Here is a 24,410-nt window from a genome sequence, read left to right as displayed (position 1 = left end):
TGGAATTGCTGGATCACATGGTAGCTCTATTTTTAGTTTTCTGAGGAAACTCCATACTGTCTGCCACTGTGTCTGCACTAATGTACCTTTCCCACAGCAGTGCACAAGGATTCTGTTTTCTCCACAGACTGACCAACATTTGCTGTTTCTTGTCTTTCTGATAATAGCCAGTGATAGCTCACTGTGGTATTGATTTGCATTTACCTGATGATTAGTGATATCAAGCACCTTTTCGTGTACTTGGCTATTTGTATGTCTTTGGAAAGGTGTCTATTCAGGTGCTTTGCCCATTTTTAATTTTATGGTGATGATTTTTTGTTGTTGAGTTGTATGAGTTCCTTATTTATTTTGGACGTTAACCCCTTATCAGATATATGACTTGCAAGTACTTTCTCCCATTCCATAGTTTACCTTTTCATTTTGTTGATTATTTTCTTTGCTGTGCAGAAGTTTAATGTAATCCAACATGTTGATTTCTGCTGTGTTGCTTGTGTTTTTGGTGTCACATCCAACAAATCATTGCCAAGACCAATGTCAAGGTACATTTTCCCTGTTTTCTCCTAGTTTTAGGGTCAGATCGTACATTTAAGGAAGTCTTTAGAAGTTTGTTTGTTTGTTTGTTTTTGCCTAGAATTTGACCCATCCAAATAAAATTATATGGTTTAGAACTGAGTTGTGCCCAAGGCTTTCTGGACTTGAAAAAGCCCTTAAAACATATTCTTTCTCTTCTTTTCTAGAAGTTTATATGTTAGCTAGTCCTCCCTTAAATAAAATGGCAAGTTATTATTATATTTATGTCATGATAGCATCAAAATATTCAGTTGCATATTTCCCTTTATGATTTAAATTATATTAAAGAATTCATTCTGGAATATTCACTATGTTTTAACATCAAAAATGATTATCCCTGCAAGCTCTGATTTTAAGTGAAACATTAATAATAATACTACTTAGCATTTGCATAGCACTTTATACTTTCAAAGTACTCAACGATTATTAATTAGCTAATCTTCCCACTAGCCCTGGGAGGTAGGTCGGCATTCCCCTTTCTTTTTACGGACCCAGAGATTAAGTGGCTTGCCCAGGAACCCAGACATTCAAATTATACTTGAACTTGGAGTTTGATTTCTAATGTTTCCTGCAGACTACAGAACTCAGCTGCTCAATAATAGTAGATTAAAATAGAGTAGATAAGAATTAATTGAAGTAGGTTTTTAACTGCTCCATGACAAAACAGTAAATATTTGAACTTGACTTTTTGCTTTCGCCTGTCTTAGAGCTTTTTATAAGGAAACCATGGCTCATTTAAAAAATTATAGTAATTTAAAAACAATTAGAAAACTAAACCGAGTTCCTGGTAGAAAGATCAATTTGAGGAAGAGAGTGACCTGCTTTCTCTTTAATAATTGAATTAACGGAAAATTGGACTAGTTTGCCAGGAGCACTTCTAGTCATTTTCATGGGGCCTTTTTTTGACAGTCTGCTCCCATCAAGAAGTATGTTTAAGCAGAAGAGAGGTGAGGTATTATTATTCATTCATACGCACCCCACCAGCCCTATCCCCTCACTGGAAGCACATTTTGGGTATGAGTTAATCTCTTTGGGCAGAGACTTTCTCAGAGCTGGTGTGTTTGCTCAAGGCTGCCTTCTGTGACTTGAAAAGCCATCTTGGCTTCGATTTTCTCTGTTAATACCTTTCCTCATGCCAGGAAAACCCAAGACTCCATTTTTAATTTTTCATCTTTTCAAAAAGAATGTTCATCTGAGTCATTTCTCAGTCACGTAGCTTCTTGTGGCTTTTTTCAGAACTCAGTGGATTCCTTGCATCAACTCTATGCCTTTCCATTTACTAGTTGGGAATCATCAGGTTTTGAAAACTGGAAGTTTTTGTTTCATCTTTATCTCCTACAAAACCTGGTCCTCTGTTTTTATACGTGAGAATTTGGCTAAACGTGAGGTGAGATAACATTTGTCCTGGCCTCATCCAAGGGTTTGGTAAATATGCTTGCTATATTCTTCTACTGTTGTTTCTTATATTGTTATTCCTTTTAAAGGCAATAGATGAGAAAAAGGAAAATGCGTTCTTTTTTAAAAAAATTTTATTGGAGTATAGTTGATTTACAATGTTGTGTTAGTTTCAGGTTTACAACAAAGTGATTCAGTTATACATATACATGTGTTCACTCTTTTTCAGATTCTTTACCCGTATAGCTTATTACAGAATATTGAGTAGATTCCCTGTGCTATACAGTAAGTCCTTGTTGGTTATCTATTTTATATATAGTAGTGTGTGTATGGAAAATGCATTCTTAAAGTTTCTTTCTTGTCTCTAAAGTGATGATCCTGGGATGCTAACAAGAAAATAAAGCAATTAGCAAACCCCCCAAAACTCCAACGTGAGAACACGTGAGAAAAATGCAAGCCTTCTTGTGTATCCACCTCTCTGCCAGGCCAAGGGAGGGGTAGGGGGTGGGAGCAGGCAGCCAAGTGCCAAAATGATAAATCTATTGATAAAGGAAACAATAATTTTCAAAATCTGTCATATGATCTTTACCACTATAAAATGTTAAGGATCTATTCAATATATAAATCAATTATGAATCACGTGTTATAAAAAATTCACTAAACAGGAATTTCAAGTATTAGATAAATTTAAAAACAATATTTTAAGTAATATTTCTACTATGTGCTAATAGTAGAAAGTTAATAATAACATAGTGAGAGCAATAATGCTTTATTATTTCTGAAAACTTTGGTTTCAGTTTTATAATACAGTAATTTAAATGTCTCTTCATAAGTTCAGTTTATTCTACTACTTGCTGTCAATAGGTGTCATAACTGAGAAATAAAACACCCTTCACAAAGGTACATAATTCCCAGTGGGAGAAACACACCAAGAGCTTTATTTAATTAAATTATATTTGTTTTTCACACCTACTGTATTTGATTTTTGAACTTTTATGTAAAGGTTTTGTTGAACTCTTGCTATTAAAGGTCCATCTTCCTTTATCAATCAATTGCACCAGCAAGCTAATAGGAAGATGTGTCTTTTATTTTTATTCTTAGCTGTTTTGGGGGGAAAAAAACTTTTAAGCACATCAGAGGATTCTGTTTCTAAGTTTCTAAAGTTTGCAGCTGTGGGTTTTTTTTTTTTTTTTAGGGACAATGCATTTACATAATTTTAAACCACAAATTGCAGATGAAGGAAACACAGTCATCTGTTTCTTTCAGTAAGCAATGCTTTCTATCATTCTGTTGATATAAAACTCTATGGTTAGTATGCATTTGGCTGCAAATGACAGAAAACTTGACTTAGTGGTTAAAGCCAGGAAGGTATTAAACAAACTATGTAATAAGAAGTTCTTACAGGATGGAATAGGAGCTCTGTGATGCTGTCAAGGACCCAGGCTCTTTCTTTCTTTCTTTTCTGCCGTTCTTAGAATGCTTATTCTTCTCCTCATGCTGACACCTCATGGTTACAAAATAACTGCTGTTGCTCCAGTCGTCCTGTACTCAGTCATGGGAGCCTCCGGAGCAGACAGGATTAGGTTAAGGGAGAAAAAAAGGATCTCTCTTCTTTATTATCTTCCTATTATTGTGGAAATTAAATCTTTCCCTTTTAATGTGGCTGAGACAAACTCACAAAAGAGGTAGGAGAAAGTTCACCTCTGCTATTTCTTCATGTTTCGTCTCCCTGTCCAGTTGTATCATCTCAAAGCTGAAGTTCTCTTTCTTGAAACCTTCAAGCCACTTTTCCATTTTGTGAAGGTTAGCTGGCAAATACTAGAGCATGTCATGTGGATTCCATTTGACAAGACTTGGAGCCTCTGCCTGCCCAAGTCCAGTCTGCCCTTAGGACAGCTGTGTGCTACGTGTGTCACAGGACCACCGGGTGGGAGCAGCCTGTGTCACTGCGCAGTGAATTCTAGGGATGCTTATCTCCTTTCTTTTTGACAGAAACATATCTACAGCACTGCTCTTCCAAGGTGTGTTTTTTGCAGCCCCTGGCAATAGGCATCTCGTTGGGGGGCCTCCTCGGCCGAATAGCTAATTTCACTATTTCACTAAAGAAAACCTCAAAAATGTCTTCTTTCTGTTGACCATGAGTGGGCTGACTGCTGGAGCTCCACAGAGCCCTTCCCACAACACACAGGCATCTGCTGACACCATCACCTAAACTCCTGCCCCAAACAATGAAAACAGAAAGGGACTCACTTCTCTGCAAATCTTTTTTTATTTTTTACTACCAGAGGACGTAAGTCTCGCACAATGTAAGATAATGTTGTCATCGACACGTGTAATCCTTAGACATCTGTAAAGGGAAGATGTATAAGATGGAGCTCTGGTATTCTGGACAAAGTAAGCAAATGCAGGAAGATGAAAGATCCAAGGACTTTAACTTAACTTTCTTTCTGGTTGAAGTCACTTGTATTTAAATGTTAACTGACCCTTTTCCTTGGATCTTAGGCTGTGAGTGAAGGAAAACTTCAGGAATAGGTATATTATGTTGGGTGGGGAGGCTAAGGTGATGAGGTCATGGGGGTATCTTCCCGACCTCAAAGGACTTCCCTTTGGACCTTCCAAATAAAATAAAAATAAAATCTTAGGCCTCAAGGTGAAAGTTGAATTTCTTTTTCCTGAATAAATGATGGTTTGCTTTTTCTTTTAGTCCTTGAGGATATTGTATTCCTTCACTATGTGAGAATTCTGGACAGCCTTTTTTTTTTTTTTAAAGACTTAACAAGACTTAAATCTTAGAAAATATGTCAATGCGTTTCAGCATCTGGGCACACAATTAATCTTCATCTATCTCTGGTAATATAAACACACCTGTGGGATGTTTTCCATTGAATACATGAAAAGAAAACTCATAATAAATCTCAGACTGATCGCTTCATCATGACTGACAGTACTGCTGGGGGCTGCCTCTTGAGGAGTATAATTTGGGAGTCTATAAAAGCGGGAGACTGATTTCTACAGAGCCTTTCTTTCTCTAGTATTTATCCCAGGCTGCGTGACTCTCCCTCCTTTTTCATAAAAAAAAAAAACCTCACACAATGTGCTTCTTATATCTAGTTTATATGACTGAAAGCACACACACACACACACAGACTTATATATGCATTATTGCTATCTAATACCTGGAAGACACAGAGATGGCCAAGGAGGGGGTGTAGGATTGACTGCTGCATTTGTCACCCAGAAGGGTCCTTCTAGAGCTTGTTGCTTTGGGAGGGACAAGAGAGAAAAATTCAGTCCCTTAACTGGAAACAGTGCTCCTAGGGAATCCATTAAGTAGTAGATTTAACATCGTTATTGGGGTTCGACGGCACTCATCATCAGTATGGTGTTAGTTCAATCTCTCCTATTCTGTGGCAGTAGTTTTCAAACTCTTCCAGCATGTTCTGGAGCATGCCTCAGGGGTCTGGGGTGTGGGTGGGAAGTGGCATGTGGGAAAGTTACATGGAAGAGTCTAAGGCCCCCATCCCATCCTATCTTTGATAAGAACCTCTGTGCTTTGATCTGGTTTATACATTTGATTTTAACGGTGTGCTATTCAAATTGATTTGGAGACCACGGGTCAGTGGTAGATAAAGGGTAAATAAAAATTCCAGATACCTGGCAAAGTAACTCCCTCATTTTCAGAATTGGTTAATTCTGCTCTGCTGAATCTGATGGCCATGTCTTCGTGGCTTTGTAGCCATGAAGGTAGAAATACCTTCATGTGTAATGTATTTAAATACCTTCATGAGTAAGGTAAAGTAAGCAGCTGTCTCTCTCCATTTTGAATTGGGTGACATTTCCCCAATATTAGGCAAAAAACGTTTTATTTATATGGTGGAGGACTTGGGAAGAGAGAAGTTTGAATTGTAAAGATTAAAACTTTTTAGTTTAATATACTTTTAGACTTAGAGAAAAGTTGCAAAACACAATACACCTAGTTCCCACATACCTCTCACCTAACTTCCCCTAATGTTAACAGCTTACAAAGCCTAGTACAGTTATCAAAAAATCTTGGATAATTAGCTTTAATGCAATGTCCTGAACTAATCTAAATACTCATGAAATTTTGCCAGTTTATGCATTAATGTCTTTTTACTGGTCCAATTTCCAATCCAATATTCTGCATTTCATTTGTTGTCTTGTGCCCTGATTCTGCTCCAATCTACGATCATTCCTCAGTCTCTGTTTTTCATAAAGATTCTCGGTGGTTGCGTGTTGAGTGGTTAATACTGACTTTAACTTGTTTAAGAATGAGATTTAAAATTTGCTTGACACTCTTCAGTAAGCATTCTCAACTATGGCAGAACAATAGACAGTGAAAATTTATTACCTACACATATGGAACAGTTGTCAAAAATCCTAGGTTTTGGGGCTTCCCTGGTGGCGCAGTGGTTGAGAATCCGCCTGCTAATGCAGGGGACACGGGTTCGAGCCCTGGTCTGGGAGGATCCCACATGCCGCGGAGCAACTAGGCCCGTGAGCCACAACTACTGAGCCTGCGTGTCTGGAGCCCGTGCTCCGTAACAAGAGAGGCCGCGATAGTGAGAGGCCCGCGCACCGCGATGAAGAGTGGCCCCCACTTGCCGCAACTAGAGAAAGCCCTCGCACAGAAACGAAGACCCAACACAGCCAAAAATAAATATTAAATAAATAAATAAATAAATAAATAAAAGATTATTAAAAAGACAGGAGATGCCAAGAAATATTAAAAAAAAAAAAAATCCTAGGTTTTGACAGCTTAAAACCTGTGTAAATTGGTAACATTTTAGGCCAGACTTAATAGTCCATAAGTTGAACATAAATCTACATAAATATGTAGCTATAATGCCATGAATTTACTGGGTCTGTGTTCCATAGATATACAAAGAAAATAGTGGATAATCATTTTTACTTTATTTTAAGATGTGTGTTTATTAGTTTTCAAAAATACAGGGGAGTGGGAGAGGGTAGTGATTCTCTGTCTAGGTGTAAATAATCTCTAATTGTACCGTTTTAGGGTCAAATGATATGTCTGTATAATGTTTAAGAGGAAAATTCTCTTCTAGCAAAGTATGTACTCAATTTTCAAGGTTTTTAAAAATTTTAAAGCTTCAGGTGCACGTGAAAAGGATTTGTATTCTCTACATGTTGTATGTAGAACTCTATATATTTCTGTTACGTTAATCGTGCTCAAAATGATATTCAAATATACCAAGTTCTCACCAACATTTGATATAGCTGTTTGTTAAAAATTGTGCGTTACAATCTCCCACAATGTCTGTGGGTTTTTTTCACTGTAACTTTTCCTGCGGTGCTCTTGATTTTTCTTCATAGATTTTATGGTTCCTTTTGCTAAGAGAACACACATTTAGGACTCTTTTCATCTCTTTGGTGTGTTACTTCTTTTACTATTATGATTGTTAATTTTATGCATCAGTTTGGCTGGGCCCCTCTACCCAGATATTTGATCAAGTATTATTCTGGATGTTTCTGTGAAGGTATATTTTTGAATGAGATTAACATTTAAGTCAGTGAGCTTTTCACAATAGCCAAGACATGGAAACAACTTAAATGTCCATCGACAAATGAATGGATAAAGAAGAGGTGGTGTTTATATACAATGGAATATTACTCAGCCATAAAAAAGAATGAAATAATGCCATTTGCAGCAACATGGATGCAACTAGAGATTATCATACTAAGTGAAGTAAGTCAGAAAGAGAAAGATAAATACCATATGATATCACTATGTGTAGAATCTAAAATATGACACAAATGAACCTACCTATGAAACAGAAACAGAATCATGGATATAGAGAACAGACTGGTGGTTGCCGGCGGCGGGGTTTGGGGGGGGGGGGGATTGGGGAAGGATGGAGTGGGAGGTTGGGGTTAGCAGATGTAAACTTTTATATATAGGATGGATAAACAACAAGGTCCTACTGTATAGCACAGAGAACTATATTCAATAAACTATGATAAACCATAATGGAAAAGAATATAAAAAAAGAATGTATATAATTGTATAACTGAATCACTTTGCTGTACAGCCTAAATTAACATGACATTGTAAATAAACTATATTTCAATTTAAAAAGTTGATAAAAAATAAACCAGTGAACTTTGAGTAAAACAGATTGCCCTCCATGATGTGGGTGGGTCTTGAAGGTCTTAATATAATAAAATCTAAAGTCCCCTGAGCAAGAAGGAATTCTGCCAGAAGACAGCCTTTGAACTCTATGGTGGTTAATTTTATGTTTCAACTTGACTAGATTACTGGGTACCCAGAAATTTGGTCAAACATTTTGCTGGGTTACTTTGAAGGTGTTTTTGGATGAGGGTAACACTCAGATCAGTACACTAAGTAAAGCAGATTTTCCTCCCAACTTCGGGTGGGCCTCATCCAGTTAGCTGAAGACCTGAATAGAATAAAAGGCTGACCCTTTCCTGAGTTAGAATTCTCCTGCCTGACTACCTTGGAATTGGGATGTCAGCTCTTCCTGGATCTACAGCAGGCTGCCAGACTTTGGACTTGAACTGAGACATCAGCTCTGAAAATCATGGATGTGCCAGCCTCCATAATCTTGTGAGTCAATTTCTTAAAATAAATCTCTTTTTTTTCTCTATGTGTATACACATTCTGTGTCTCTGGAGAACCCTGACCAGTACAATTATTACGTAGTACCCTCTTTATTCCTAATAACGACTTTTGCCCTAATGTCAGTTTTACTTAATATTGATGGTGCTGCCCCAGCTTGACCTTGGTACCTTTTCCATTCTTTACAGTCAGTCTTTGTGCATCATATTAAAGGTTGTTGCTATAAAGCTCTTATGGCTTGATTTTGTTTATTATTCAATCTGAAAATCTGAATCTTTTAAGGTATGAATATAATCCACTTACATTTATTGTTAAACGGACACACATTTGGATGAACTTGTCATCATATTTTATATTTTCCATTTAACAGACTCTTTCTTGCCTTCCTTTTCCCTCCTTTCCCATGTTCTACTGGATTCATCATACCTTCTTTCTATCTCCTTTTTCCTTTAGTGGTTTGGGTTTGCAGTAACAGCAGGTACTGATGGGTAAGAGCTTATTGTGTTCTAAGGACTTGGTAATTTGTGCAACATTTACCACAGCACTATGAGATATCTGTGGTTAGTTTTTCCACTTAGAAATGAGAAAACTATGGTGCGGAAGAATTAAGTAACTTGGCTAATGTATTGGTAGTAAAGACTGGTTGAGAGGCCATATTCTCAACAGCCTCATGCTGATTCTCAGGTTAAGTATTGCATTCCTAACTCTTAGTGTCAGGCACCATATATTTACAAGCAGTCTTGACTGAATGAAGTTCAAACTTAGTCAACGTTCATGTGTTCTTCCCCCAAAATCCGAGGATTATAAAAAGCTTTCTTTCACTGATCTCCTCTTCTTTATTCTATGTTATTGTTGTCTAATGTTAACTAATTTTGTTATACCTTCTTAACTACTGCCTTCCGAATTCATTATTATTATTTACAATAAAAGCTTATTTAGATGTGCTAACTTCCTTAATCATCACTACTTCCGCTACCCAACACCTTCCTCTGAATCCACTTCCCTTTTTCTCGGGTATGTCTTTCAGGACTAGCACTTCTCATGAATGTCTGTAAACGGCCAAGTCTCTTTGTGGCTGTCTGCAAATGACCTTACTTTTGCTCAAATTCACAAGATTATTTGGAAGAATATAGATTTTTGCATTTTTATTTTCCCTTAGTGCTTCAAATGTATTATTCAATTGTTCTGGCAGCTATTGTGTTGTTAAGAAATTTTCTCACAGCCACTGTATTTGTTTCACTGGTAATCTTTGCAGAAGTCTATTTGAAAGCTGTCAGAGTTGCCTATTCTTTTTTTTTTAATCACCTTTTTTAGAACAGATTCAGAAAATTTCCAAAGATAGTGTAGAGTCCCGTTTTCCCTGTTGTTATATGTGTTCCATTCCATAGTACATTTGTCACAGCCAGAAACCAGTGTTGGTACTTTACTAAATGTACCAACTAAACTCCACACTTATTTGGATTTCACTAGTTTTTCCTAATTCCCTTTTTATGTTCCAGGATTCCATCCAGGACACCACATTGCACTGAATCATCCTGTGTCCTTAGGCTCCTCTTGGCTGTGAGGGTTTCTCATACTTTTTTTTTTGTTTGTTTTTGAAGACTGTGGCAGTTTTGAGGAAGACTGGTGAGGTATTTTGTAGAATGTCCCTCAGTTGGGATTTGGCTGATGTTTTTCTCATGATTAGACTGAGGTTATGGGTTTTGCAGAGGGAAAGTACCCTTTCCATCCCACTGGACCAAGGATGCATCCTGTCAATATCGCTTGTTATTGATGAGGTGAACCTTGACCACCTGGCCATGGTGGTACCGGCCAGATTTTCTCCTCTGTGCATTGGCTTCCTTATGTCTCGTATGACTTTTGGGGAGCAAGTCACAAAGTGCAGCCTGGCTCATGGATGAAGTTGTGGGAGAGGCAATTAAGCTTATGCCTATTTTAAAAATATCGTCCTATTTTTATTATGTTTCTACTTTTAAAATGTCTATAAACATCTTCAACCTCAATGTTATTTCATATTTGCTCATATGGCTGCATTATTTCATATTTGTTCATATAGTTGCATCATTTCTGGTTCTTGAAGGGCCCTAATTCTTGTAATGGAATCTTCTGACTCTTGCTTCATTCCATCATGTGGATTGAAGTACTTCATTGTGAGTTTATCTTCTGAGGGGGTGGTTCGTTTTGCCATTGTCCTGTTTACCTCCAGGTTTTGCTTTGTTTTGATTTTCTGCTCCTGCTGGGCCCCTAATGATTTCAATGGTCCTGATCCAACATTTATGGTAATTTCTTAGTTCAGAGTTTCTGCTTGGCACACCAAAGCCAAACACCACTCTGAGGGTTTTGATTTCTCCCAGATGCTTTTCCCCTTCCCTTCAAGGTCCTGGCCAGGTGGCAAGCTTCCTTGCTGCTTCCCAGCACCAGCTGGTAAAGTTTTACTGGTCCCAGCTCACCCACTGGGCAGAAAACAATGCATCCTGGCTAGAGGGGCTCAGAGACCCCATGGAACAGCACCCCTGGGGGATATTTGGGAGTCTTCTCTGCTTTTCACCCTGTCCAGGACTTATTTCTGGATTTCCCTTTCAATGCAGATTTCCCTTTCTTCCAAATGTGGTATGATTTTTAAAATTTTTCTGTATTTCACCCAGCATTTTTATGTGTTTGGAGTCAGTCTGCCACTTCACTAGAGATCTCCTTTAATCCTTTTGTCAATACAATATTTCCTATGTTGATATGTCATCTTTATTGTGCAGAATCAAGGATGGGGAACTTTTGATCCAGAATATTAATCTTATTTTGGGATGTTACAGATCTGCTAGTAATTACGTCTACGATTCAAAAATCTTTCTAGTAGTTCTTCAGGGTAAATGCAGTCAGAACTTCTGAAGTTAGTCATTAAATATTCATTGAGAATGTACTGTGTGTAAGGTATTTTATGATAAACCAATGACCAAGACATAGTCTTTGCCTTAAGGAGATAAATCACCAACATGAATAACAAGAAAGTTGAATGTATAAGTGACATAAAAATAGTTTACAGAAACGTCTGCAAGAGGCCGTAGAAAGATGAGACCATTTCTAGCTAGAAAGATCTGGGAAGGTCTGATGGAGGAGGGCACGAAGGGAACTTGAAAAATATAAAATTTGGAGATGTGGCAATTGCTGATGCTGTCAGCTCAAACCTGGATTCAAACGTCAGGCAATGAGGCCACCAAACGGCCTGGAATTTCGGTGCACACACGAGGTACGCAGCACTGCTGACTGAGTATATGACGCAGGGGGCAGCCAGTCATCGTGTTCAGAGAATACTGGAAAGTGTTGAAAATATCTTCTTTCCAATGGAATAAAAAGGTCTTGGGGGCAAGCAGTGGTTAAGGAAGAGGAAGATTTCATCAGAAGAAACTTCTTGACAATTAAAACGATGAATCAGAAACAAAATATACAAACAAGTTGTCAGCAGTCGCCACACCCTCACTCCCGGCGAGCTTGGCTCTACCCGGCCGGGCCGTGGCATCACCCCCGGGGGCATGAGGAGGCCTGAGCCCTACACCCAAGGTCACTGGTCCCTGGGCGAGCGGAGGAGGAAGGCGATCAGGAAGCAGGAATCCAATCGCTGGAGAAGCTTCACTGGAACCATTAGGAAGAAAGAGCCGCAGCGCACTTAAGCGAACGTTCAAAAAGCCTATTCGCTTATTAATAACAGTAACGGATATTGGTAAACTTGTTTATAGTTCTCTGGTCTTTCAAGCACTTTATAAACATTAGCTGATCTATTAACAACGGCTTCTTCCCAGTACTAATCGCAGCTCTGAACACAGAGCCTGAGGAGGGGAGGGGCGCGGTCACAGATTCGGTGTCCTGGAGCCAGTGTCCCCACTGCCCATCTCGGCTCTGCCTTGGAGCACAGGCTGCCTACATGCCTCAGCTCCCATCCCTACCCTGAGCTCAGAAAAGCTGCCTGTGTGCTTTCTCCTCTCCCTTTCTCTCTCCTTTTCTTTCTCTCGCCCTTTCCTTCTCTCTCCCTTCCTTCCTCTCTCTCTCTTTCTTTCTTTCTCCCTTTTAAAAAATGTTTATGACTTTTGAGTCGAGACAACCAGACCCCTTTCTCCCCCGAGGTTGTACTTGTTCTTTCTGTGTTACTGGGTCTGATGTAAGCAACTGCCCCTAACATCAGGGCCCTGGCGTCGTTCTGCCTTACCCCGTTCAGTTATTGTCGCAAGAGAGGCTTAGTTAGATTGGTCTCCCTCTAGCAGTGTCCGCACGGGCCAGACGCTCCCCAGGCAGCTGTTTTGGGGGACGGACCCGCCCCACTAGAAAGATGACGAATTTATGGGGACCAGCAAAAGGCCTTAGGGTATGTCTGCTTGAGGAGGAGGATTTAGACTGACCCCGTGGCAAGAGGCTGGGTGGGAAGGAGGAACAAGGTGCCCCGGGCCGAGCTGAGGAAGAGCCAGGACCATCTCCCCGACCCGGAGCGCCCTCTGGTCCCCGCGCCTGGCGCGCCCTGGGGCTCAGGAGTATTTGATTCATTTGGCAGCGACCTCAGTGCAGTGTTGAAATGATAACCCATGAAACCTCCTCTCTAACCTGCTTCCTCCCCTCCAGCTCTGGAAGGGGACTTCTGCCTGTCTCCGAGGAGGAGCTGGCAGTGGCCCCCTCAGGCCCTGCGCCTCCCCGGCACTGGTCCCCCGGGGGGTTTGGGGGCGGCCTCCGGAGGGCAGGACACCGGCCTCGGCTGCTTAAGGCCGATCACACACCAGCCAGCCCGAGAGAGAGTGTCCGGGTGACAAAGCCTGTGCATTCCTTCCCCATTGATCTCCCGGTCACTCATTAGTAAGCGACTGTGCTAGACACAGCCCTTGGGCATTTTTCCAATGCAAAGCCACTTAGCATTAAAATTGCAGCATCTCTTTTGGCTTTTTTACAAGACTTTATCAAACCCATTTAAAAACCTACCTCGAATCACAGCCCACTCTCCAGATAGCCTCTACTTTGAACTTTGACCTCTGTAGGACAACAGCCAATTACTGCGCCATTTATGGTTGAATTTTCTCTATGATAGGCAATTCTCATGGAAATATACTAAATTGTAGTATATTTTGTTTGTTTAGTATATTTTGTTTGGGCTTCGTTTTTTTGGCAATTTGAGAGCAGAGGTGCTTTTATATTATTATTCTGTCATCAGTACTTCCGTAGCCCAATGTAAGCAATCTTATCTCCCAGTTGTAGTTTACATTTCAGTGGAAAAGGAGTTAACATTTTAGAAATTCAGAATGTGTGAGTTTCATACAGCGTCCGGTGTTTCCCGCCCCCCCCCCCCCCCCCCGCGAGGGATAGAAGCCGTCCGCTGGGACCCCCTCCCCCGCCCCACTGGGGGAGAACTCAGGAAGGAGGTCTCCCCAAGCCCACCTCTAGACATGCTGTGTTTTTCTAAAGACCATTTTTCTTTTATTTGTGTCTCATAAATTCATCAGTTACAGAGACACTGATCATTTCTTTGGAAGCAAACGCACATCTCGTGATGGAAACAGTCTAGCGTATACCCAAAGGTCAGAGTCACTGTGACTGATGGCTTCCGAACAAAGTACCCATCCCTAGGAGAGGCAGGAGCTGACAGGAGCGTCAGAGAACTCCAGGCATCTCGGGGCCCATTTGTTCGCCTCGCGCTACTGACTTGGGCTGCGGTTATTCTTGCCACGTGACACGCAGACTCACCATCGGGCAGCCACCGTGGACCAGGAGAATCTGCAAGGCCGCAGTGACTGGGGCACATTTCCTCTGAATAAGCCCCATATGAAGGCAGACTGGGGGTCTGAAGCTTTTGGACCTGGGCCCCCCCGAGACTGACCAGGGCGTGAATCTGTGTGCAAATGTGTCTTTCTGCTCTTGTTTACATGGACTTGAGAGTAGAAAGAAGAAAGGCGTGTGACCAGCTGAACCTTGTGTGGTATTTCAAGCAGGAAAACTGTAGTTTGCAAGATCATAGGATAAATCCTCATTTGGTGTTATTTTTTTCTTAGTAGAATAATGTAAAATTTTCCAGAACAGAGTGGAAGAATGTAGATTAAATGTAAGAACTTCCAAAAGTTAAATAACACAAAGATTTGAGCCCTCTGAATGTAGAATTTTATTACTTTATATTTCCTTTTAATATTTTTCTGTGGACAAACTTACATGAACAGAAATATACTTTAGTTTAGTTATACCGAACATAAACCTAAAATTCTATTTTCTAGTTTTCTTATTGGCATGTTGTTTAACCTCATTTACTACGTTTCACACTTGCCCTCATCCTGTGGCATCGTACGTAGCACGACTTCCCAGCTGCCCGGTGAGGCCTCGCTGGCCCTGAGCTGCTAAGGGTGCTCTGTCCACCTCTGGTCAGAGGGGGGTGAACTGACGACCTCTAGGGGCTTCCAACTCCCAGTGTCTGTGATCCCTCAAGTGCCTCACTAATGTCACCATGTATCGCGACTATCTCTGGGCTCTGTAGGTGGGAAGTGTATCCCAGTCCTATGTTCATGCAACAGGGAATGGGAAACAGACATTGTAAACACTGAGCATCAAACACGTGCACTCTTTACTTTGCTGTTTGATTTCAAGAGTTACGCATTAAATCTCATAAATAAAAACATCAGTCTACTGCTCCCTGAAGGAGGTGGACCATAATTTTCCAAATCCTAAGTGTGGGCTGTGCATTGTGACTTCTTTCCAAAAACACAGTGTGCAAAGGGCGAGAAGAGAAGCCTGGCACACATGACATCAGCCGGTTGCTTACACTGGGGGCCTCCTTTCTCCTTGGTCTGTTATTAGGGTGCATGTGTGGATGGTGGTCCTCTTCATTTCTGATTTTATGAAAAATTGACAAATGAAGAAAAGAAGATAAAAAACACAAACTCAGAGCCTCCCAATTATTTATGGGATGTTAAAAGTCTTGCATGAGGCAATCAGAAATCTTTGGTGTGTGTGTATTTTCACTTTTGTGATGCAAATGAGATGGCTAGGTAGCTATGTAGTTTACAATATAAGGAAATATTTCTTTCAAATTGTAATCAATATGCATATGCAAAACAACTGAGGCCCCAAGGATTTACATCAAGTTTTCTGGCCTTTTGGAATTCAGTGCTTTACTTTCTTCTTTTTTTTTAAGGATATGATGATCTATGGAAAGTGTCCTGCTGTGACCCCCTGTGGGCTCCTAGGATCTTCTGTGTGACCTTGAGCAGGTTGCTCAATCTCTCTGGGCCCTGGTTCTCAGGCTGCAGCACCAACAGGAAAACTAATCATCCTCATTCGGTGTTTCCAGAACATTGTGAACATTAATGAAATGGTGCCTGTGAAAATCAGAAGTCCTCAGAGGTGGGTACAATGAAAATGTGACATTTGTTACTGTTATGGAGATTCCATAAACATAATGCATGTAAGCTGAATGTCTAAATATTTGTGTACGCATACATTCTTGCCTTTACGAGGGTTCATAAAACTCAAACAGCATTCACTGATTTTTGTCTTATTGTAAACAAAAAAAGCAATAAAACATGCCCAGGACATAAAAACACTTAAAAACTTTCCCTTTACCCATAAAAATATGCTTAACTAGTTATGGGCCATTGCCATTTTGTTGAAGAGTTGCATATTTACCACATCTGTCCCCTCACGTCTCCCACCAAAAACAAAAACAAAATCCCCAGGGGAATTCTTTGCTTCCAGAAACTCTAAGCCCCTTACAAATATCAAGATTTTCTATAATGGCAATAGCAGTGCAAAAAAGTACCCACCCAAAGGTATTCTGATTTAGTAATGGTAGAAAGTTGTCTAAACACACCGTATGTCCCTAAATACAGAGGTGTAATCTCCTCCCATCTATACCTTTAGATAGGGAGTCACTATTTCTCAGGATTGTTTTCATTCTTGGAATCCTACAGTTACTCAAAAAAAAAAAAAAAAGAAAGAAAAAATTAATTTCTCTCCTAAGGAGTAGAGTCCAGGATGTGACACACATAGGAAACTGCTCAGATTTCCTGGTTCTGTGCCATCCTCCGATGCCTCCGTTTATAGAAAAGGAAGAGCCAAGGCATAACAATCCTCCGGAACCACAGAATATTTCCAGATGGAAAGATAAGATTTTGTGAAAGCCACTGTGGAAGAGTGAGCTTACTTTTAAAAGATTTTCTTATCAATGGAAATGATTAATTCACAAGGAGACATAGGTCTTTTTGTTATATGTATGCAAGTTAATGTTAACATGATTTAGAAAAATGAGGCAGACTATTCATTTTTTTATAGCCCTTCCCAAATCAACATACGTATTCAAATAAAAAACTTGTTTTTTCAGTGAACTTGAAGGTATTTTAAAAGCATGCATTCACTTGGGCTTGCTATGAATATGTCACTGTGGATTCCTGTTGATCCTATTTTATAGTAATTTAGATTTCCTCCAAGAGACTCAAATATCAAATGTCCAACAAATTACGCTGAGATGAAACTAGATATTTCTAATGTATTTTAAACAGTCGTTAAATTACCTACATTGGTTTATCTCATCTGAAATTTGCTGATCCTGCTTCTGAATGCTAATCACAGTTTCTGGCTTTTTATTTATATCGTTTAATCTTACATCTGCACATGAATTACCGCTATGCAGCCTGGTGTAACTTATTCTGAGCCTCATTGTGTGTTTGTACCGATGGAAACTGCACAGGTGGCCGGCACGAAGTTGCCAGCTTCAGAGCACTGAGGAAACGCATTCTGCAGAGCCTCAGATATAGCAGATACTCGGCACATTGCAAGAGAAGCTGTCTTCTTAAATGAAGACAGCTGTATTCAAAATGGGGAAATGTGAGTCAAAATACGGAGGTGCTGTCAACGGATTTGTTTATTGAGCAAACAAGATAAAATTCCGTATATTACCATATAGAATCCTTACCTCATATCCTGTTATCCTGAAATATACAAGAACTACAAACACATTTATCACCTATTACAACAAGGAGCTTATTTAGATGGAGTAAAGAATAACAATGAATAAAAAGTGAACATGTTTTGCAGAATAAATTGTCAGTTTTGTTCTCCAAAGTCCGTTCTATAGTTTGTTGTACTGGCTAGACTTATTCGTTTTTTCCAACCAGCCTACCTTGTAGGAGCCTAAAAAGGGGTGTTTCCCCCCCCCTCCATGTTATAAACACATATTTCCTGTAAACAGAAGGGTAGAATTAAGCTTCTAGAAATCCGAACAGATGGTACAATAAGAATTTGTCAGATCCCTCCCAGTACGACAATGATTGTTGGAATTTTCAGGGCAAAATCTATGAACCCTCTACTTTCTAAAGGCGTGTGAAAGATCTCAGTGGTGAAATTTTACAGGGAGTTTTTTGCAATGCTAGCTTTTTTTTTTAGACCAAGAATATTTCCTTTCATTGGTCTGAGGACATATTAGTTTTCATCTAGATCTATATATTATGTAAATTTGGGTGGCATAGCCTCCAAGATGGAGTAAGTGAATTTAATTTAAATTACATGTACCTCCTTAAATTAAGCTAACATTGTTACAAAATTTTTCTCCTTATTCCTCCTTTTACACATTTCTCCCCTCTATTTATCATTTTTCCCAACCACCTGAAATGGATGGGTTAAAATAATTCAACTACAGTCATAACCCACCTCCCACTCACCCACCCCATAAATACCACCAACAAATAATTTGGGGGAGAAATGTTGGCACTGACTACATCAAACACTTTATTTACAATAGATTCTTTTCCATTTGGATTCACCAAGGTTGCTACTCACTTAAAATACCTCACAATCTTCCATGACTGAACTATGGGAATTTTGGTTGGCAGTTTTGTTTGAATAACTCATGGCAACCATGAAATAGTGGTTCCCAGCAAAAGGAAAAAAAAAGTCTTCATTACAACCTTAACCAAAATAAATGCTTGATGAATAGCTGCTACGAATCATTTTGCTGAAGTTCAGCCTTTTAGGATCTTCAGAGCCATTTTTATGGAGAATAGTTCTCATCTCTCTGTAAGTCAAATTTTCTTCATTTTACCTTAACAAAAACTAAGCTCAAGTGTCTAAGACAACCTGGGACACACAATAATTAACAAAAGTGAACCCCAGAGGCAGCCTTAGGGTCTAGACTTTATAAATTTTTTTATTTGTATGTTTAAGCTCTATTGTAACACATTCCAAAACAAGACTGGTATTTTCATTATGTGAAAACGTCCATGGCTAGATTCTTAAAGACAAGAACAACAAAGACCTTTTAATATCACTGGTCATTGGTGTCATAATTCATGGTAATGCCCAATAGAAAAGAAAGCATTTATCCAGAATGCCAAATAAGGTTATTGGTTTTCTGGGATTTTAAATCGTAAGTGCCTTTTCTTCTTCCGAAGTCATTTGCCCCTCAAGTAGTCACTGGAGCAGAAGATAATGAGGGTATCATTCACAAATCATAAATCAGGTGCTTGATTTTGATTCTCATCACTACTATGGTTGCTTTAACACTGGTTTATTTGAAAGTATCTAGCTCAGTACATTACATGGTTGCTCCTCTATTTCCTCACTTCTGCTTTCCTCTTGGCTACGTCTGGTAATATTTTACTCATATTACTACATTCTTGGTGCATTCTACATTTATAAAAACCCCTAAATTCATACAGGCTGCAGATACGTAAGAGTATCATTCTTAATGATGCTCTGGTCTGAATTAGAATGAGTGCAAAGCAGTGTCCAAAGCTTATTTGTCTCCTCTTGGGTGCACATGGTAAAAAGTATTCATTTTATCATTAATACCTAAGATATCCCTTCATGCTTGTCACAAACACACATATACTCCACTTTGTCATCCACAACGGGCTCAAGTCCATAAACAATCAGGAAATTAGAAGATTTCTATCTAAGTCAATTAAGTATAATGGCGTATTTGTTTAGTGTATTGGAGCTGTCCTCATTAGGGGCTACTGGTTCATAATGCAATGTTTGCTGAACCTGGCTGAATGATAGATTGGGATTCTTTCTACTCCTGTGACCCCAAAGCTATTTGTTTTTCTTTTAAAAGCTCTCTATAATGTTTCCTTAATGTGGATGGTAAAATAAATAAGCCTTTAGGTTCAAATGTAAGTCAACATGGAATCCACTAATTTGCTGATTGTTGATGAAAATTAAGCAGTCTATAAACTTTAGATGAGATGGATGCATAAATCTAGCTCTACCAGATGCCAGGCACACCATACGAACTCAGTGCATGTTTTTCTTTTGAATGAATACACTTATAAAATATATGATCTTAAGCGATGATTTTTTACAATAAATATGCCAAATTTTCCAATGACGAAATGGGCATTATCCTACTTAGAGACATCCTTTGGAGAAGCCATAGATGGACTCATTTTGGAGAATCCCTTCAAAACTTACATCACATCTTCTTAACTTTTCTCAGAAGTGGGAAACCTATCCCTCTAAAGTCTATTTAAATTTTTGTTTTACATCTGTGCGATCCACCATATCAACACAACAAAACAGATCAAAATCAATTTAGAGCAAAGTGCACTCTGAAGCAATCTGGATAGTGAAGATACTCATCCTAATTCCCCCCTTTTGCATAATACCAAAGTTCACCCCAGAATTCCTTCCAAATACATCAGTATATTCTTTTACTTTGAAAGATAAGTTGAGTATACCGCTGATAGAAAAGAAACACATCGGTGTTCATTCTGAAAAGAGCTGTAGGTGCCTCATAAAAGTGCTAGGCTGTGCTGCTTCTCACCACTCACCATTTCCTGCTTCATATCATGATATTTATCACGATTCTTCTGCTTGTCTTACTTTCCTTCATTATATTATGAAGAGCTGGAAGGCAGGCATGAGGTCTTCTCATATTTACAGCTCTTGCTATGCTCAACATAATTCTGTATACCTAGTGTGTGCTCACCCGCTGTGGATTGACTAACTAAACGATGATTTAATACAGGATTTTTTGGTGGGGAGTATTGGGGCTGTGATGTGTCTGCCGAAGGCTCTCTTTCTCTTGAGTCTCGGTTCTCTTGCTCCTTGGTTCACTCCTGGTCACTCTTTTCTTCCTAAAGCATTGTATCACCCAGCTCCCTCTGAAAGCTCAGCACAGACGTCAAGACCTTGCTGCTTTGTTCGTCACTCAAAGCGCTTGGTGCAGTCTCCGCAGAAACTTTCCTCATGTTCACGTTTTCTTTCAGAATATGCGAGCATCTGTCTCTTGGTATAAATTGAACTCTTCAGCCATCATTCTCACAGTTAATCATGTATTTGAATCAGCCAAATCTCTGACCTTTTCAGCATTTCCTTGCATCCCCTACATGATCGCATAACTGTACGTCACCTGCGACATCTTCTCACCTGCTCTAAAAATCTCCTGTGGCAGTCAAAGTTTCTCGCTCTTGCTTTTGCTTCTTTTACAATGCCAGATTTCTCACTTGCAGATTTGTTTTACTTCCTGAAAATTACATTCTTTGCACCAAATAATGCTAACGAACTTATATAACAACATAAAACACCATACACTGGTATTCTCAGATGCTAGCACAAAACTGACTTTTCCTTCCTGAAAATACTGTTGCTTCAAGGTGAGAAGTTTCATAACATACTCAAAAGCTGTGTCTATACCAGATAAACAGCGAAAGCAGTTTCATCTGTGATAGTTTCCTGTGGTACATATATGCAGGAAGAGTTTGTTCTTCCGAGTGTCTTTCAACAACGAGAAGGAATGGCCTTTCCTGATGGCCTCTGAATGAATGTTCTATTGTCTGTTACCTCTATTTTGAAACTGTTGTGCTTTAATTTTTCCTTTCTAGAGTGAGGACCATAGTATCTTTCTACATTGTGGTCACACCTGAAATAGTTTAAAAGTTCTATTGGAAAAGAAAGGAACCCAGTGCTCCAAACAAATCATTGCCTTATAAGCATCTCAAAGTTTTCATCCCAAGATGGTGAATCCACTTTATCAGTGAGGTAAAATGATTACTGGGTTAAATATTAGACTAGAAAGATGTTGATATATTGGCAGATTACTCCTGAATATAAAATACAGGCTTAAAAAACATATTACTGTATATATAAGTAAAAAATCAGGAGATGGTTATAAAGGAAATTTCCTGTTCAGTAAGTCACATATTGTCCAATGATTCATGGAGTTATTGAGCTGGAGGAGTTCCTGTGGACCAGCTAGCCCAGTCCTCTCACTTTACAGATGGTGGGAATACTCCATGGTTAAGTGATCTGCCCAGGGTTATACAACCAGGAGAGGCAGGATGAAGATTAAGGGGAAGAATGCATGGTGACCTGCTTGGACCTTTCCCCACCAGGGGGTATTGATCACTGAGCTATATCTTAGTTGAGTATAGTCTCTGCCTTTTAGGAGTTTGCAGCTAAACATAATTATAACAAAAAGCTCATAAATATTCATTGCTTAATTAAACTAATCTTAGAAAGCTCTTGCTATGTATCATGTTCTACTAGATGTTGGAGATTTAAAGAAAGGTATGATCCAGTATTTGCCCCCAAGAAACTTAAAGTCTAGGTGGAGAGACCAACATGTAGCAGATCATGAGAATTCATTTCTGTATGTAGTGGTAATGTGATAGGCACAAGGAATTACAGTAATACAAATGTGGGGTTTAGAGCATCCAGCCAGGTGATGGTGTGAGAAACATTCATCAAGTGAAGTGAATTAGTCAAGCAAAAGTAGTGCATGATGTCTCTGTGCGTGTGTCTACGTGTCCATGTCAATCTTTGAATAGACAAACTATGGTAGGTCATAAATATGCAGACACAAAGGCAAGTTGTAGCACTTGCTGGAGTATCTTTAAGCAGATTTATGCTTTTATTTGAGTATCAAATATCAGACAGTGATGGAAAAGGTCAGCCACATGGAACAAACATAACTTCTTTTGTACCACATTAAAGCACTTATATTTGATTTTATGTTACAGAGGTTAAAGGAAAACAAGAATGAAAAAGTAAGTGAGCAAGAAAGTGACTATAAAACTGATTAGAAGGATTAGGAAACACTATGTGGAAAAAATAACAGATGAGAAATGGGTTAGGGCATTCCTGGTGGAGAAATGGAGCAAGGATGAAGACAGGAAAGCGTGGCGCGTGGTACAGAAGGATGAAGAATCTTGCTGGACTGGGGCACAGAGAAGAGAAAGGTCATGGTCCACGTTCAGTCATCCAGTCCTCAGAGGTGCAAGGTTGCACAGGGAAGAAGAAGTCGTCAAAGCAGGAGGATCTTCATTAATGAGCTGACCACTTATAAATTAGTTGCTATTGTTTAATGCAATGGTTTATTAATTTCCATTAAGTTGATGGTGACCCACTCAATAATAGAGATTCAGACAATACAATGCAAAGAAAATACAACTGAATTGTAAAGAAAATTTGTAAAAACTGTGAAATGCATACAACTTCTAGAAATCAATAAAAGGTATATTGGAGAATTGCTTAAGTCTCACACAAAGACATTTACAAAGAGAATCTGGCAGTTAACAATTAATTGTTAACTTCACCCTAGAAGAATTCCATAAAGATGTTGATATAGTAGGCTCGTCGAAAGAGAATCATACAGAGATCAAATAATTACCAAGAGAGATCCTTGGGCAAAATGATGAAGACCTAAAATACTTACTTGCAGATGTGATGATTCTTATGATTATGCAACAAAAATAACCACAAAGAGAAGGAATGCTCTAGCATCTTACCACAAAATTTTGCCTGAAAATTTTTACCAAAAAAAAAAAAAAATTCTTATTTTTATTCTAAGAACTATTTTTTTAAGTTCTAAGTGAAACTGAATTGTTGTTACTTTTAAGACAAAGGGCATTCATTTTCATATTTTGTTTTATTTTCCACATTGAGTTAAACATTATTTTCAAAAATGATTTAGTATGACATGTTGCGCTTTGTTTGAGAAGATTCACCTCAAGTTAATTATAGGACCAGTTATCCACGGGCCCTGAGATTCTCCAGGACATCAGGGAAGCAGTTCAAGGACTAGAAAGGCAGCCTCTCTCTCTGTTTTTTTTTTTTTTTTTTTTTTTAACATCTTTACTGGAGTATAATTGCTTTACAATGATGCGTTAGTTTCTGCTGTATAACAAAGTGAATCAGCTATACATATACATATGTTCCCATATCTCCTCCCTCTTGCGTCTCCCTCCCTCCCACCCTCCCTATCCCACCCCTCTAGGTGGTCACAAAGCACCGAGCTGATCTCCCTGTGCTATGCGGCTGCTTCCCACTAGCTATCTATTTTACATTTGGTAGTGTATACATGTCAATGCCACTCTCTCACTTCGTCCCAGCTTACCCTTCCCCCTACCCATGTCCTCAAGTCCATTCTCTACGTCTGCGTCTTTATTCCTGTCCTGCCCCTAGGTTCTTCAGAACCATTTTTTTTTAGATTCCATATATATGTGTTAGCATACAGTATTTGTTTTTCTCTTTCTGACTTACTTCACTCTGTATGACACTCTCTAGGTCCATCCACCTCACTACAAATAACTCAGTTTCATTTCCTTTTATGGCTGAGTAATATACCATTGTATATATGTGCCACATCTTCTTTATCCATTCATCTGTCGATGGACACTTAGGTTGCTTCCATGTCCTGGCTATTGTACATAGAGCTGCAATGAACATTGTGGTACATGGCTCTTTTTGAATTATGGTTTTCTCAGGGTATATGCCCAGTAGTGGGATTGCTGGGTCATAGGGTAGTTCTATTTTTAGTTTTTTAAGGAACCTCCATACGGTTCTCCATAGTGGCTGTATCAATTTACATTCCCACCAACAG

General features: G+C 39.1%; 1 long non-coding RNA gene across 1 annotated transcript; it reads left to right on the top strand.

Moving 5' to 3' along the window:
• Positions 1-1,861: 1,861 nt before the first annotated feature.
• On the top strand, positions 1,862-23,018 carry LOC137776616 (uncharacterized). Its single transcript, XR_011076272.1, has 4 exons — positions 1,862-1,957; positions 8,391-8,569; positions 15,729-15,937; positions 22,549-23,018. It is a non-coding gene; the product is annotated as an uncharacterized lncRNA (long non-coding RNA).
• Positions 23,019-24,410: the final 1,392 nt, after the last annotated feature.

This window comes from Eschrichtius robustus, chromosome 14 (assembly GCF_028021215.1).
Source record: "Eschrichtius robustus isolate mEscRob2 chromosome 14, mEscRob2.pri, whole genome shotgun sequence".
Classification (NCBI taxonomy): Eukaryota; Metazoa; Chordata; class Mammalia; order Artiodactyla; family Eschrichtiidae; genus Eschrichtius; species Eschrichtius robustus.
This window is presented reverse-complemented; position numbering and strand designations above follow the sequence as displayed.